Source organism: Aptenodytes patagonicus, chromosome 6 (assembly GCF_965638725.1).
Source record: "Aptenodytes patagonicus chromosome 6, bAptPat1.pri.cur, whole genome shotgun sequence".
Taxonomy (NCBI): Eukaryota; Metazoa; Chordata; class Aves; order Sphenisciformes; family Spheniscidae; genus Aptenodytes; species Aptenodytes patagonicus.
This window is the reverse complement of record NC_134954.1, coordinates 58615717-58630617: the sequence shown is the minus strand read 5'-3', so window position 1 is coordinate 58630617 and position 14901 is coordinate 58615717.

Here is a 14901-nt window from a genome sequence, read left to right as displayed (position 1 = left end):
CAGGTCATCATATGTAGTTCTGTACAGAGAACATCATACAGTCCTGTCTGGGAAGATCTAATTCTTCTTCCAACAGTAATGATTTCTTGCACCTTTTCTTCTGTTAGAAAACTTTACAAGGACCTTATTCCTCTCAGTTATTTTTAAAATTTTTTCACGTGACAGTCTCTTGTGAGCCGGTTTATCCCTATATCTTTCTCTGAGCTAATGCTGGCTGAAATACCTTTTTTTTTTTTCCCCTCCTGATGAATGATTTCAGTCTACTACTAAATAAAAGCTTAATTCCACTTTTAGTAGGCTATCTTCTGCACCTGCTTCATCTTTCTTGAAGAGGACTAGCCAGAACTGTACACTTGGGTTTGACAAGTATACAGTTTAAGAAGAGGGGATTGTGGACAACTCAGGAGAAAATGGTGGATTCATCCCCTTTTGGTAGAAAAGGATATCCCAAAATCAGAGCAACTCTGTCAACAGTTGTAGTGCTGTTGCAATTTGAAACAGACCCACATACATCTGCAAAAATAATTTGTGCAGCAGCCACTGGAGGGGTAATAAAGATTTATTTTTTTTTTAATCCAGTCATTGGTAGAATGAATGGATATTGTCAAAAGAATCCCTTATATCCTGTATTAAAAATAAGCATGTCTCACTTCAGCTTCTGCAAGACACAAATGCCTCAATCATTTCCCCTTCCTTTTTGGAGCTCAGAGCAGGCTTTCAAGGGCAAAACAAAAGTCCAAATTCTAGTGAGACCTGTGGAATGCAGCTCGCAGTGGGTTTTATACAGAGGGTCTTCAGGCAACCAGGAATTTCCTGTGAAAAGCAACTCTCCTCTGAAGAAATAAATTAAAATAAGGTGAAAGTGTTGGAGTTTGGAATGGGCTGTGTTAATGGTCTACGGGGACAGAAGCTGTGAAAGGGGAGAGGAACTGTTGTCTATCATTGCTGTTAAGGTATTCTCCTGTTATTTTGCTTTGTGGTATGGAGTTTGCGGCTCAACCAGCTCCAAACCCAAGGGAATGGCTCTATTCCCTGTACCAAATAGGACTACCTATGTCTCTGGAGAAACATCTGCGGGGCTCAGACTGCAAATGGTGTGGCTGCCTGCACTGTAAGTGAATAACTAATGTGAGACCAGGCAGAGGCATCATCTGCTGTGGCACATGCTTTCCACACACTATTGATGGTTGTCACTCGGGCTCAAAGGATCCTGCTGTGCCACAGAGAGAAAGGAACATATCTGGCTTTACCCATGAAGTGCCTCCACTGCATGAGCTAAAGCTTTGGAACTGAATTCCCAGTTCAAGAACTTCAGAGATCAGGTTTGTGGTCTGTTGCAAGGTTTCTGTTGCAGAGGAGGAGTAACCCTGGTCCTGAAGGAAAGCTTAGACTTGTATGTAGTTGTAGCTTACCTCTGAACACCATACAAATTGTCCTGATCAGTTTGGCTTTCTCCTGTCTGTGTATCCCAAAAGGGAGGAAGGGGAGACTTGGGATGGCACTGTTTGGGATCCGACATCATCAGTCTCAGGTCTTCTAATGGTTATCCACTTTTTCTGTGTTTACAGCATGGGAGGTTGGCATGTTAAGGCTCTTAACATAATAAGCCTCATGACATCAAAATAGCAGGTGATTAGTAGAAATGTTTTTTAAAAGGCTGTTATATGTCAAAGATGCTTTGGAGAGACAGGAAAGGGTTTCCTGGGAAGAACCTTTTCTTGAGCATCATCTGCAAATTATTCCCTGTTGTACTGTGTTTTGAGCTCTGTAGATGATGTGTGGGTTTGCCTGCCTCACCTTCAGCTGCACATTTGCCCTCCATGCCCACCCTCTCCTCCAGTGTTCAGGGCAGCATCTGCCACTCTCTCATCCAGACACTGATCCTGCTTGTCATGGTTTAATCCCAGCCGGCATCTGAGCACCACACAGCCGCTCATTTATTCCCCCCCCAGCGGGATGGGGGAGAGAATCGGAAGAGTAAAAGTGGGAAAAAAAAAAACCTCATGGGTTGAGATAAGAACAGTTTAATAATTTAAATAAAATAATAATTATAATGATAAAAGAATATACAAAGCAAGTGATGCACGATGCAATTGCTCACCACCTGCTGACCGATGCCCAGCCAGTCCCTGAGCAGCAGCCCCCCGGCCAGCTTTCCCCAGTTTATCTACTGAGCATGATGTCAGCTGTGCCCCCTCCCAGCTTCTTGTGCACCTCCAGCCTTCTCAGTCGGTAGAGCACGGGAAGCTGAAAAGTCCTTGTCTAGTGTAAGCACTACTTAGCAACAGCTAAAACATTGGTGTGTTATCAACATTGTTCTCATCCTAAATCCAAAACACAGCACTGTACCAGCTACTAGGAAGAAAATTAACTCTATCCCAGCCAAAACCAGGCCACTGCTTTAGACACCCTGTCTTTAGTTTATTTCTAATCAGCTGCAGAGAGAAGGGAATCCTGTCCGTTAGCTTGTGTTTGGCAGAGTTTGTTTCAATTCTGTTTGATTTTGCTTAGCTCTCATAAAGTTGATCCCAAAGGGCCAGGTCCATTGCATCAGCTTGCTGCTTGTTTTCAGCTTCCATGCTTTTGCTTGCTTGCAGGCAGGCAGTCACCCAAGAGCAAAGTCAAACAAACTAGGCTACCAGGAGGCCAGCCAGAGGCTGTTCTTGCAAAAGAAATTTCACCCATCTTACCCAGAAAAGGGTGGGGAAAGAGACAAATTCTCTATTAAACTGCTGGCAAAGGGACACCCTGAATACTCCCCTCTCCCTTTTGAAAACAAAAAGAAATAATTTCTTTGTGTTGTGGGGGTGGAGGGACCTGTTATGGACACAAAGATTTTGCTGCTTGTAGTTTCAATCTAAATCTCAGCTGCCAGGGTTTCAGGGCTATATAACAGCCAAAACAGAAAAAAAACCCACAACATTTAACAGTAAAGCTACAAAATTGAAACATTCATAAGTTAAGGAAAGCCAGACGTAAAGGTGTCCTGGTCAAGCTTTGTTCAACTTTTTCTTTTTTCTTTCTTTTTCTTTTTTTCTTTTTTTTTTTTTTTTTGTTATACATTATCACAGTCTTCACTTAATGAAATAAGACACATTGTCCTATTTGTATTTCTTTAATGTGCGCAGCCTGCTCCTCTTCTGGTCTGGGTAGATATTGACAGGAGAAGAAATGGGAACACAGAAGATGCTGTCTACCTGCAATACAATGCCACAATGTTCTCCAGCAGCCTGTACCAGAAAGTCCTGCTCAGCTGTTGGCACGCAAAGCAGTAGCATGCTGCATGCATAAGAGCAGTAAGGAATCAGAGCATGCTCATTGCATGTTGAGCTGCCTGATAATTTAGCTGCCAAACATTGACAAATTTTCTATTAAGCCTGTGGTTTTTTTGAAGCTTACAACTTGACCATATTTATGTAGATTTTTGTTTTCAACATTGATGGTACAAGTGCCATCTTTGAGAGCAGGGCAATCCTCCTGTCAAATTTTACATTCCTACTCTAAGCAAAGGCATTGCAGTTTTTCAATGGAACTGTTGTTAAAAGTTGTTTATTTCTTTTTTTCACTTGGACAAAAAGATGCCTTTTTTCACTTTTCCTTGGGAGTGGAACTGTTCTAGCTGAAACTTCAAAGAAAATCATTCTGAAGCAGATGCTGTGTCATGGAAAACTTCAGGTTGAGCCATTTCAGCGTGATAGCTTTAAAAGCAATGATAAAGCAGAGGCCTTTCTGCAAGAAAAAAATGTTAAATGCTATCATCTGCATTGCCTACACTTACAAAACATGAGTTGATAGTGCTGTTTAGGAAACCACGTGCAAATGTTCTCCCGTTCTTTGTGGGAGCAGCACCAATATCACCCCAAATCCTACCATTGATTTGTATGGAAAGTCAAGAGCTCAAGAACCCGCAACTTCTTCAGGGGTACGAGCATATTTGAACAGAGACAACCTTGCTGCTGCCTGCAAATGCAGGCAAGACAGAGGTCTCTATTCATCCCTCAGTTCCCAGGAGGCACCAAAGGATGGTGTTAGGATGAGAACACCCAGGTGCTCTCTTCTGACCTCAGCTGTGGCTCAGTGACCTCCAGCAAGTCCTGTGAAAGCAATGTGCCTGCACAAGCCCTGCCAGCAACCCGGAGCTTTACGCAGTCCTGTCATCTCTGCTTGGAAAATTGCTTTGGCTTTGCTTCCTCAGCAACTTTAAAAGTTCCATAGAGACTGTAACTCCAATGGCTCAAGTCAGCAAACCCGCGCTGCTCATCCATTCCCAAACATTGCTCATTTTGAGATAGAAAATGGAATTAAGAGCTTTTCTGTAATATATGTAGATATAAAAAAAGAAAAAGGAAGGAAACAGGCTTTTAGAGGCAAGCTGAAGATGTTTTTTGCCTTTTGTTGCCTCTGCTTGAATCAAACCATTTAGACTAACATTATTATTTCCAATATATTTATGAATATGCTACTGCCGTGACTCATTTATGACACAGGAAGCATGTGAGGGTCACATGCCTGAGAGCCCGTCACCCATTGGGCCTCTGCCGTCCGACCCAAAGAAAAGGCTAACAGCCATTATTTTCTTTGTCTTTATTCTCATGGAAACAGAAAGTGGATTTGAGGTGAAACATCTGGTTTGTTTTGGGTAAATGTTATTTATCTCTTCTTTCCCCTTGGCTTTTTAATGTTTTATTCATTTTTTCTAAACTCTTTCCCCTTTTTGGAATAAGGGCCTTATTTGAAGCCCATTGGATTTTTCCATCAGCTCCAGAAAGACCTTGGATCAGGCCCTAGATACAGATACGGATTTCTTTCCACACTCCTTTGTATCTGTCCTCTTGTGATCCCCGGTGGAAATGCCTTGTGCATTTCCTGAAGTGTTTGTTGTATCCCTGCCTACTGTGTTTGAAGGTGTGTTTCCTCTTTTATTCTTAATATGTTCCATTCATGCCAACAACATCCTAGGTGTTATACAAACATTTTGGGGAGCAGGGAAGAGAGGTAAAGTCTTTTCCCCAGCAGATAAAGATCATGGTGGATTGAGGGAAAAGGGCTACGACACTGATTCTAACTCATTGCAACAATGCCAGGGACATGTCAGTTGCATGCAGAAATACAAATGAGCCTGCATTTTATTAAAATTTCTACCAGACCATTAAGAGCTCAAAGTACGTGAGAAATTCTCTCTTCCAAACCTGCATGTGATCTACCACTTGAACAAATTCCCAAAGGATGTGCTCATGGTCCAAGTGACCAGGACACCAGCATTACAGACTGAACTTCTTCCTTCCTAAACAGCAGGCTTTGGACAGAAGTTTTAGGGTTTAATACCAGCACCACTGGCTGACAGTCTCTGGCATACGATGTGCCTACAAACCTAGAACTGAAGAAATTTTTCTTTTGCTGCAAACAATGGCATCCTCTATGTATTAGCAAAAATAAATCTTGCATGTCTGGTATTCAGAAAGGCTTTCTACATCCATTATTTCTACTGGAAGACATTGATTCTACTCAGACGCTAGCCTCCAGCCAAATTTGGCTTAAATTGGCCTTGGCATTCAGTAGGTAGTAGAGCGGATGGACACTCACTTAGGTATGTATCACTCTGACAATACAAGCATTCCTTCTTTGGGGAATAAAAAAAAGGCTTGAAATACAGGTATCTCACTGGATATGTTAGTTTGAAAACCCAGTGTTGAGTGTATTTTGCATCTTGCTCAAGTTTTCCATCTGCCCTATGCCCACACACCCTTACTTATTGTGGCTGCTTTGAGAAAGGGTCTGCAGCTGAGCAGTTCACGTCTGCCCTCCCTCCCTTCCTTCTTAATTTATGAACCTGCAGAGCAGCCAATGTTATTTAAAAAGTCTTGCTACTTGACTTTGATTACACTAGTTCTTTCACTATGTGAGAATTGAGCTTAGATTATAACCCTGCATTTACACACATTACTCTTATTCTGCTTTCACTTCACCCGTGCAAGTTTTCATTTCTGTGCTCTTTCCCATTAGTCAGGTACTCATTGTCTCCTCTCCCTGAACACCAAAGCAAAGTGTCCATATGGTTTCTGGATTCTCCTTACCTTCAGAACTGACCGGGGGGAATTTGCTCTAATTTAGTAGAACTGACTGTCAAAATCAGACTTGGTTTCTAAATCAGTTGTTAAAATTCTCTTCCAGGAGGCTTTGATCTCTGTGCTGGTTCACTCATGTGGTCTCTCTGCCTCTTTCTTCTTACTAAGAGTAGCTCTGAAGCCTTGATCCCCACTCCACCAGCTCTAGCTTTTAGCCTGGTTTCTATATCCCACCCTCTCCTGGTGAGCCAGTAGATACTTGGCCGATGTCATAAACCCACCTAGAGTCTCTCTTCACTCATCTGCACACGGTGCCTCCTTTCTTTTTCTTCTTTATGTAGCCAGGGAACCATTTCTTATCTGTGCTAGCTTTATTCGGGGGTCTAGCTTACATGGCTTCCCTGGAGGTTTGACTAATCAGAACAGTTCCTTGTAGCCTTTAAAGAAATTTGTTGGTCGTATAACTACTGGTTTCACAGACGCATTCCTGAAAGCAACATTGGGACAAATAGCCAGTAGGACTACTTGCAGTTTCTGCTACTGTTGTCCTCTATTGCCAGGCTACCAGTGTGCGAAGAAGGAAAATGATGATGAACTTCAAAGTGAGTTAATGCAGTGGGAGTAAATATTTGCAGAATATTCTGTCCTCTCTTCCTTGCCTGTCAGCATAACTGAAGCCTGCAGGAAATTTCTAAAGCACATGGAAATCTAGCCGTCAGGTCTATGTGGAAAGACCAGTTATATTTTCACATAAGCCTTTGGTTTATTCACTAATTTCTTTGTGCAGACTGCAGGGTTTCCCTGCCTTTCTTGGTTTTGACCCAGGTAGACCAGATGGCAATAATCGAACCCTAGGTTGTGAAAGCTTGTAAATTATTGTGGAAGGAGTTATCAGCAGAAAGCAATGGCTGGAGCTGCCTTGCCAGCCACAGTGATAGGAAAACCCTTTCCCTGGGCAACGCTATTTGGTTGCCTAGAACAAGGCACTGTACCCCTACAGTCCCTGAGGTGGGGCATCCTCAGGAGTGCTTGTGAGCATCTGGTTTTAGGAAACTAGCAATTTCCACCTTGTTGCTGTCCATCAAGACACTTATTTTTAAATAACTTCCCTCTTTCTTGGCTTTAAGTCCATCTGCTTTTGTTTCCTACATTCAAAGGATCTTATAGGAGGAAGTGGGTGGTCATCCAGCTAGAAATACCACCATGCTCTCACACCATCTGGCTGTTTCCTGAGATCCTCCCAAGCATATTGCCCAGAAGTGACCTCCAGAATGCTTATATGCTGGTGGGGATTAAATGTTCAGACAAAACGTGTGAGCAACAGATGAGACTGTACTGTATGAAGCTGTTCTCCAAGGACATTCTTCCACTTGTCCCTTGAACAAGATCTGAAACAACATCTGGACCAGGATTTTTGTCACATGACTTTAAATATGCTGACATTTGACTTCAGTGACACATTCTGATACCCTTTCAAAATGAAGCACCTACCAAATGAGGATTTAATTTAGATTTAAGATTGTATTTATTGTCTATTAATAAAGTACTACGTAATAATTCAAACCACATTTATTGAGGCTGTTGTGATTATGTAACAGGCTATTATGTTTTATGTTTCTAATAATTAGCTGGCACCATTCAATTATATACAAATTAAAGAAGTTTTCTAGTTTACTAAGGAGCCAGGAGTTGTTCTTAGCATGAATTTGGTGTTGGTAACCAAAGCAACCTCATGCTCTGGGAATGGGGTTTATCCTAGGTGACAGCTGCCCACATTTTTGCCTTATGTTCTCATTCTTGACTTGTAAAGATCATCTTGAAAAGGTGACACCAGGAAAGGTAGAAAGCAGGGGTTCAGGAGCAGAGGGCTGAAGAGACTGGCCCAAGATTACACAGCAGGAAGTCTGAGGTGGACCAAGATGTGACTGTGGGTCTCCTGAAGTTATTCTCTCATTTCACATAGCCTGGTACTGCAGGTGGAAATCCTGCCCCTGCTGCTAGTCCATAACACAGTGAATCTCTTAACCACCCGGTTAGTGTTCCCCTGTGGTACGGGAGTCTGTTTTTACAAAATGAATCAAAAACTTTGAAAGGTCTTTTTTTTCATCATAATGCGGAAAGGGAACGTATATGAAATCTCAGTTTCATGGGGTGGGAAAACTCTTTCCCTCTCTACTCTAGAGCAGATTGATAAAAGACTCATGATAGCAATTGAATGCTGGGGGGATTTTTGATCCGTGCAGCTGTGCATAATCCTTATTATTTTTACAAGTCACTGGAGGCATTTGGTAGGGTCAACATGGTAAGAAATCTGGACCCGAAAGTGAAACAAAGTGTCTGTCAGAAGGGCCAGCTTTTAATTGGAAACTAAATTTAATTTTAGAAAAAGACGAAAATACCACACTTCTAATGAGATCCAGGGCACTCCAGAGAACAGCCTGCAAAGAATATTTAAATAAAAAAGTCCTGTTTAGAAAGACCTGTTGCAAATGACTTCTTGATATTGTAGGTAGATAAATGCACTTGAGCTCATGCCTCACAAATGACTTAAAGTAAAATTTTGAGAGTAGTTTTAACTTTAACCAGGAAAAGTTGATTATTATTTTTGAACAGTTCAGAGAAGCTAAAGGTTTTCTTTTCTTTTCTAAAATATTTGGAAGGGGATTATTTTTATGTGAAAGTGGAAAGCAAGGACCAAACTTCATTGTAAGTGAAAATTTCCAGTTTTCATGAGATGCTTTCAATTAAAAGACAAATTGAGAGGGCTTTTTTTTTGTTCGGATTTCTTTTTTTTTTTTTTTTTAAGTTTAGCATTCTGCACCTTGAAATAATTCAGGCTTTTCAAAACATAGTACAAATGTTGGTACCTATAAATGAGCTTTTAGAAGTGGTAGTGATGATTTTTTTTAGGTAGTCTGCTCAAATAAGCTGAAATCTTGAGCTCAGATTTTGATCCTTAAATAGTCATTTGAGGAGGAAGGAGGTTTTATGCTTTGTACATGGCAACAGCCAGAGGATGAGGGCAGAGGAAGAAAGGATGCTGGGCTCCTGCCTCTGCCTCTTCCAGCATGCAAGGCCCTGAGGACAACCTGGGAGGTGGAGAGGGATGCAATGACACTAAGAGGACCAAAGCCAGCCTTCACTCCCTCAAGGACAAAGGGAAGCAGAGACAAGGGGTTTTGCTTTCCTATTTCACCAAGTGTACTTAAATCCCTTAAGAAAGCTGAAAGTTTTTTTGGATGAGGAAGGAGTATGATGTTCCTTCCTCCCTCCCCCTCTTTTATTCTTAACCTATGGTCTTAACTGATTTGCTCAATGTAGCAGAGCCTTGAAGTTAGACACCTCAACAGAAAAATGATGGCATGTGAAAGGATGTAGGAACACCTGTAGTGTCCTTGTGTGGTAATTAAAATTAAGTCAGGGCTAAAGGGATTAATAACCCAGTACAAGAGGAAAAATTGGTTGAGGAACAGTTAAAAATGCCTCTCTCTTTTTCTTGGGCTGCAACTGCAAGACTGAACAAAATAACCAAATCTAATGAAATCAGACATTTCAGGCCAGAGACCAGCTCTCTAGGGAATAAGAGTAATACCTGTCTCCATACCACACGTCAGACCACACTTGGCTTTTTTAGCTGGACTGCTCCTTAGTCCAATTTGAGTGGGTTATCTCCATGTGAAGGAGCATGGTACAACCACAACCCCCCTGAACTAACAGATTTGCAGTCGTTTCTTTTGCAGCTGGACTGACTTTGTCCCTGCTCTGGGTGTAGAGGGAGAAGGTTAAATATCGGGGAGGAGAGAGAAGGAAATGATACATGGAGAAACCATTTTTTTTGCCTTCCCTCCAGCATATATCAGTGGATAATGAAATTTTTCAACTGATTAGATGCCCCATTGGTTGGAAAATTTGGAAGCAATCATGCAATTATATCGCAAAACCTCAGTCATGTACATTCAGCCAAGTAGAGAAACCAAACTATTAGCAAAAATAGAGAGAGAGAGAGAGAGAGGAAAAGAAAAAAGACTATTTATATTGCAATACTGGTCCTAAAAAATGGAAAAGAAAACACAATGGAAACTTTTCTGCAAACAATTAAAGGAGGGGGAGAAAGGCTCAGGATGGGGCTGGTGTTTCAGGATAAATATAGAATTTATAACATAGTAAGAGCTGTTTTTGCTGGGTCTTAATTGAAACTACATTGCTTGCCCCTCTGCTGCTGCGTCTCAGTGCTACAGTCCGTGAGAAAAAGAGGGACTGGGTGACTTTCCTAGTAAGGGACTGATACATCTCACTAGAGAAAACAATGATTGGCAATGCTCATTGTGAGCACTTGGGGCATTTTTGTAAACAGGGGCATGGACTTGTGCTCTGCTCCACGCCACAGTGTCTCTGCTTCTGACAGACACTGTTCAGCCCCCATCTGCTCCAGAAGCCATCAAACACAGATATAGTTTTGCTAAATGAAGCCATTTGACTGAACTAATACTGTTCCTCTTTCCTTTTTCTAATAGGAGGGTTTCTTGCTCCTCTTGGTGACAGGATGAAGGAAAGCATTGTTTTTGTGCACCCCTAAATCATCTAGATAAGGATTCAGAAGCACAATGTTTTCATTGGTAGGAATATGGAGAAATTTTCGGGTGAAACCTGACCCCACTGAAATCTCAGTGGCATTTTTTTGGTCTTAGGGGTTAGAAGCTGACCTCAGCGTTAGCAGCCTCTGTCAACAGCCTCCTCCCTTTCCAGGTGCTCACGCTCTCCCCAGGGTGCCACCAAAATGTGGCGTCTCTGGGGGTATCCTTGCATGTGGAGATTGAGATGACATCTAAAAGGGAGCATCTGTGCAGCAGTAGTCAAAGGGTGTGTATGGCAAGATGATCACAGGAGGATCAGCTGTAATTGAAGAAAGGGCGGGTATCCATGCAGCATGCTCTGTAACCAGGTGAGGATCACACCAGCTTCCCAGAATCCAGGATCCTGGCTTAACCAATTAGCCAGTCACAGATGAAGGTCTGAGATCCAGAATCTGGTCCAAGTCCACCTTTTTAGTCTTCTTCTCCCCCTTTGAATGGACTTCAAATTAATTTTAAATCCTGTTCCACTGAGGGACAAGTAGGAAGAGGTGGGCCAGGATGGGGTGGGCAGAGGAATTAAATAAACATTAGCATATTGCTGGCAGATATGAATGCTGAGGTGATCCAAAGCATAAATTGAATCTGAGCTAGACACTTACCTAATTGCTTTGTCTTGTCCCCATCCTGATTGTGACAATTGGTTTCTTTCCACAGATCGACTCCATCCCACCCTTCCTGCTGGGATTTGACATGCTCCACTAGTTTTGATGTCTCAGTACCTTGCTATTAATGGAAGGAAAGTATCCCTTCCCCTTGGCATCACAAACATGTGAAATTCACTAAGAACTAGAAATGGTTTTATTATTTAATTTAATTTTTTTTTTCCAAGACAAAAAGAAAATATTTGGCAATTCCATGCTTGTTTGGTGCTGTGGTTTGATCTGGTTCCCCAGAAAAGTGGGGGCTGTTCTTTGGATTCTGCAAAGCCTCCTGGGGTGAGGGGAAATTGGTGGCTCTTTGGGAGCTTCCTGGAATGTGAAATGCCATTTAACACTGGCTTTATGTCTTCAGATGCTTGGGACCTCTGGAGTCTCAAAGGCCCAGGGAGTGCCAGGGTAGGATGGGCAATTAGATGGGTTAAAAAGGGGAACTCATTAGGAGCATATTCAGAGCAGAAACTGCAAGAGAACAGTTACATTCTTTGCCTTATTCTTTACATAAATTTTGAGAGCCAGTGGAAAACAGACTGTCACAGGGCTGGATCCAGGCCTGGTAGAGGACGGGTTATGTTTTTGTTTTGTTTTCCACCAAACACTCAACACCCCAATTTTCTCTTCTCTTGCAGGGGAAAAAAATTATTCAACAAAGAGCTCTTCACCCACCAGCTCTCACTGTCCCATTGAGTTTTTCACAAAATTTAGGTGCCAGCAGGAGCAGAGGGTTTTTATGAGAATTATCTGCCTAATCTCTGGATGCTTGTGGGCCAAATCTGTCCCACAACATGGAAAATCAATGTGGATCTCTAATCTGCTCACACTGAAGAACTGGGACCCTTACCAGACAATCAACTGGTAGCAGAGCAAGGCTCACAGTGGGAACAGTTAAGTGAAAACGCAACCTCAGGTACTTAGCTGCAAGGTGCAGTGATGGCAAAAACCATCAAGGCTAAACAAGTTTTGCAGGGAGATCAAAATGCCAGTGCTTTTCCCATATGTTGAAGTTCCTGTCATTGTCCTGTGCAACCCTATGAGGCTGAGTTTAAAATGAACTGTTGCAAAAAAGGGAAAATATATTTATTAGGGCCTTTCAGCCAAATGCACGCCTTTACTGAAAAGTGGACACCTTTCTTGAATCTGTCCTATTTCTCATGAAAGCACCAGAATGCTTCCTGGTTTGACAGGAATTAATTTTTTTATATACAAAAATCCACCTTTTTTATAGGAAAGGGAAGAAAAGTTTATTTTCTGTTCACCTCTATTGGATGGATCTCCTCCTTTGTTTCCCGTAGGCTGGTCATTGGCTTTGTCCCCACTAAGACATGAAGGATCAACTTGAGCCAAATTCTATCTAGGGAGCTCATGAAAACCACTGAACTGTATTCTCTATTTGCATAATGAACTGAGAATAAACTTTAGCATCCTCTTTCTTGGTCTAGAAGAGTTTCACCCCTGTGCAGAGAACTGCATGTCATTTTAGACATATATTATATGTTTGGTTATTGCCTTTTGCAAAATGGCAAGTATTCCTCAAGATTTGGTCTTCACACTTTTCATCCAGAAGAATCCTCATGTCTTCTGATCTGGATGTTTTTCTTTTTTTTTTCTGTTCTCCTCAGTACTGTCACTACTCACAGTATCCCAGCAGCAGCTGTGAAGGGGAACCCTTGCGCAGTCCTTTAACTCCTAGATGAAGGTATGTAAAATAGAGAGTTGAGGGACAGTGTTCTAAGCCTGCCAGTTCAACTGCTTCACCGCTTTGTCCTCAGAATGTTCTAAACTGTCATTGTTATAATATCCAAAACCCAGAGCAGTAGAGAGGCCTGGGAGAGAACTGGTGAACTTTATTATCCTATCTTACTAGTTGGCATGATTTAAACTGTTGATTGGAGTTTGAAGGCAGATCAGCTCTTACAGCTTCAGAAGTCCTTTAACTTCCCTTGCAGAAAAGGAAGTACCCAAGGGTAAATCATCCACATTTACTAAATTTGTGTCCATTGCTGTATATCTGAAGGTCTTCAGAGGGCTGATCTGAAATCAAGGTTATTTCACATAAATCCAAATCTGAAGGTGGAACAGTTTAGGTTGGGGACTTCAAACTCACATTAAGCAGAATGGAAATCAATCCTTGAGGTTGTTTGAACTCTCTGGAGTCTTTTTGGTGATCAAAGGGATCACTTCTGCAATATGGGAACAGATCTGTTGAGGGGAAAAGACCCATGTGCCTGCAAAAGAGCGCAAAAGTCCACAAAGCTGCACACACAAAATGTTTTTCTTTACATATTCAAAATCTAGCCATGAAACCAGTCTGAACTGACAATTTTGCACAAGAAGCCTGCACCACTAATCACTTGCAGTGTAAAACTAAAGAAAGGTTGTAGAAGAGTCCAAACTCTGCTCCATTACAGACTTTGGTGGTTCTTTCATCCATTTACATTGCTTTTTGTGGGATCACTTCAGCACAATTAAGAACACTTCCTTTGACCTATGCAATTTATATCAAAATTTTTTTGGTTATAAAACCAAACTAAGCACAATTCCACTTTTAAGAATTAAATCCTTCAATTACCCATGTACAAATCCTCAGTAAAGGTTTTGGCTTTACTGTTCAAGCCTTTATAGCCCACAGAGGAGCGCCTGCACATAAAAAACCATGAAAATTAATGAACATGGACTTGCAGCAGTGAGAAAGTTGGAATTCCTGCTCTTTGGGAACTTCCAGTGTGTCAAAACTTATTATTCTAAGCTAAAGCAAGTACTTCCAACATAATCAATTTGCACAAAAACTGAAATTTCTTATAATTTCTGTTAAGAATTGCCAATACTTTCATTGCTCTTGAGTAGAAGTGAGAATGGAGAATTACCTATATTGAAATGTTTACTTTTGTTTGCTGGATTTGACACACGTGCTCAATTTGCCTGAAATTCAGTTAATACTGAACTTCACATTTTTTGAGGGTCTCTATTTTGGCTTTGTAGTTAAAAGGCCAGAACCTCCAGATTTCCCTATGGGCTAAACTTTTCTGTCCAAATTACATTGCTCATACAACACTAGAGTCACATGAATATCCAACACAGCAGATAATTCAGGCCAAGCCAAGTACGTGTTATTTCTTGGGAGCTGCAGTCCTCCAAAGGACTATGGGCCCATAGTAGAGAGAACAGAGTTGTGAATTAAAACTCCCACAAGGCAATGCTCAAATAAGGAAATTAACTCAAATGCCGTGGTGACTCAAGACAAAAATTAATTATTCTATATAAATAAAAAAGAAAACCAAGCTTTTCTGAATTTGGGTTGCATTTCATTTGGATTGCAACACTTCATTTTGCATCATTCCCATTGCAATTTTGAAAATTCTTCACTTCGGAAAATCAGTTTGGTGGAAACTGCTATTCCTGTTGGGAACTTGCACCAGTGTACATCTCTTGATCACCTCTGTTGTTGGTAGATACCTCCTCCGCTCTGGCAAGGACAAGCACAATCCAGCATTTTTGGTGAATCAATTTAGGCAGGAAAAAAGGAGCCAGAGGAAGTTAGCTGCTATT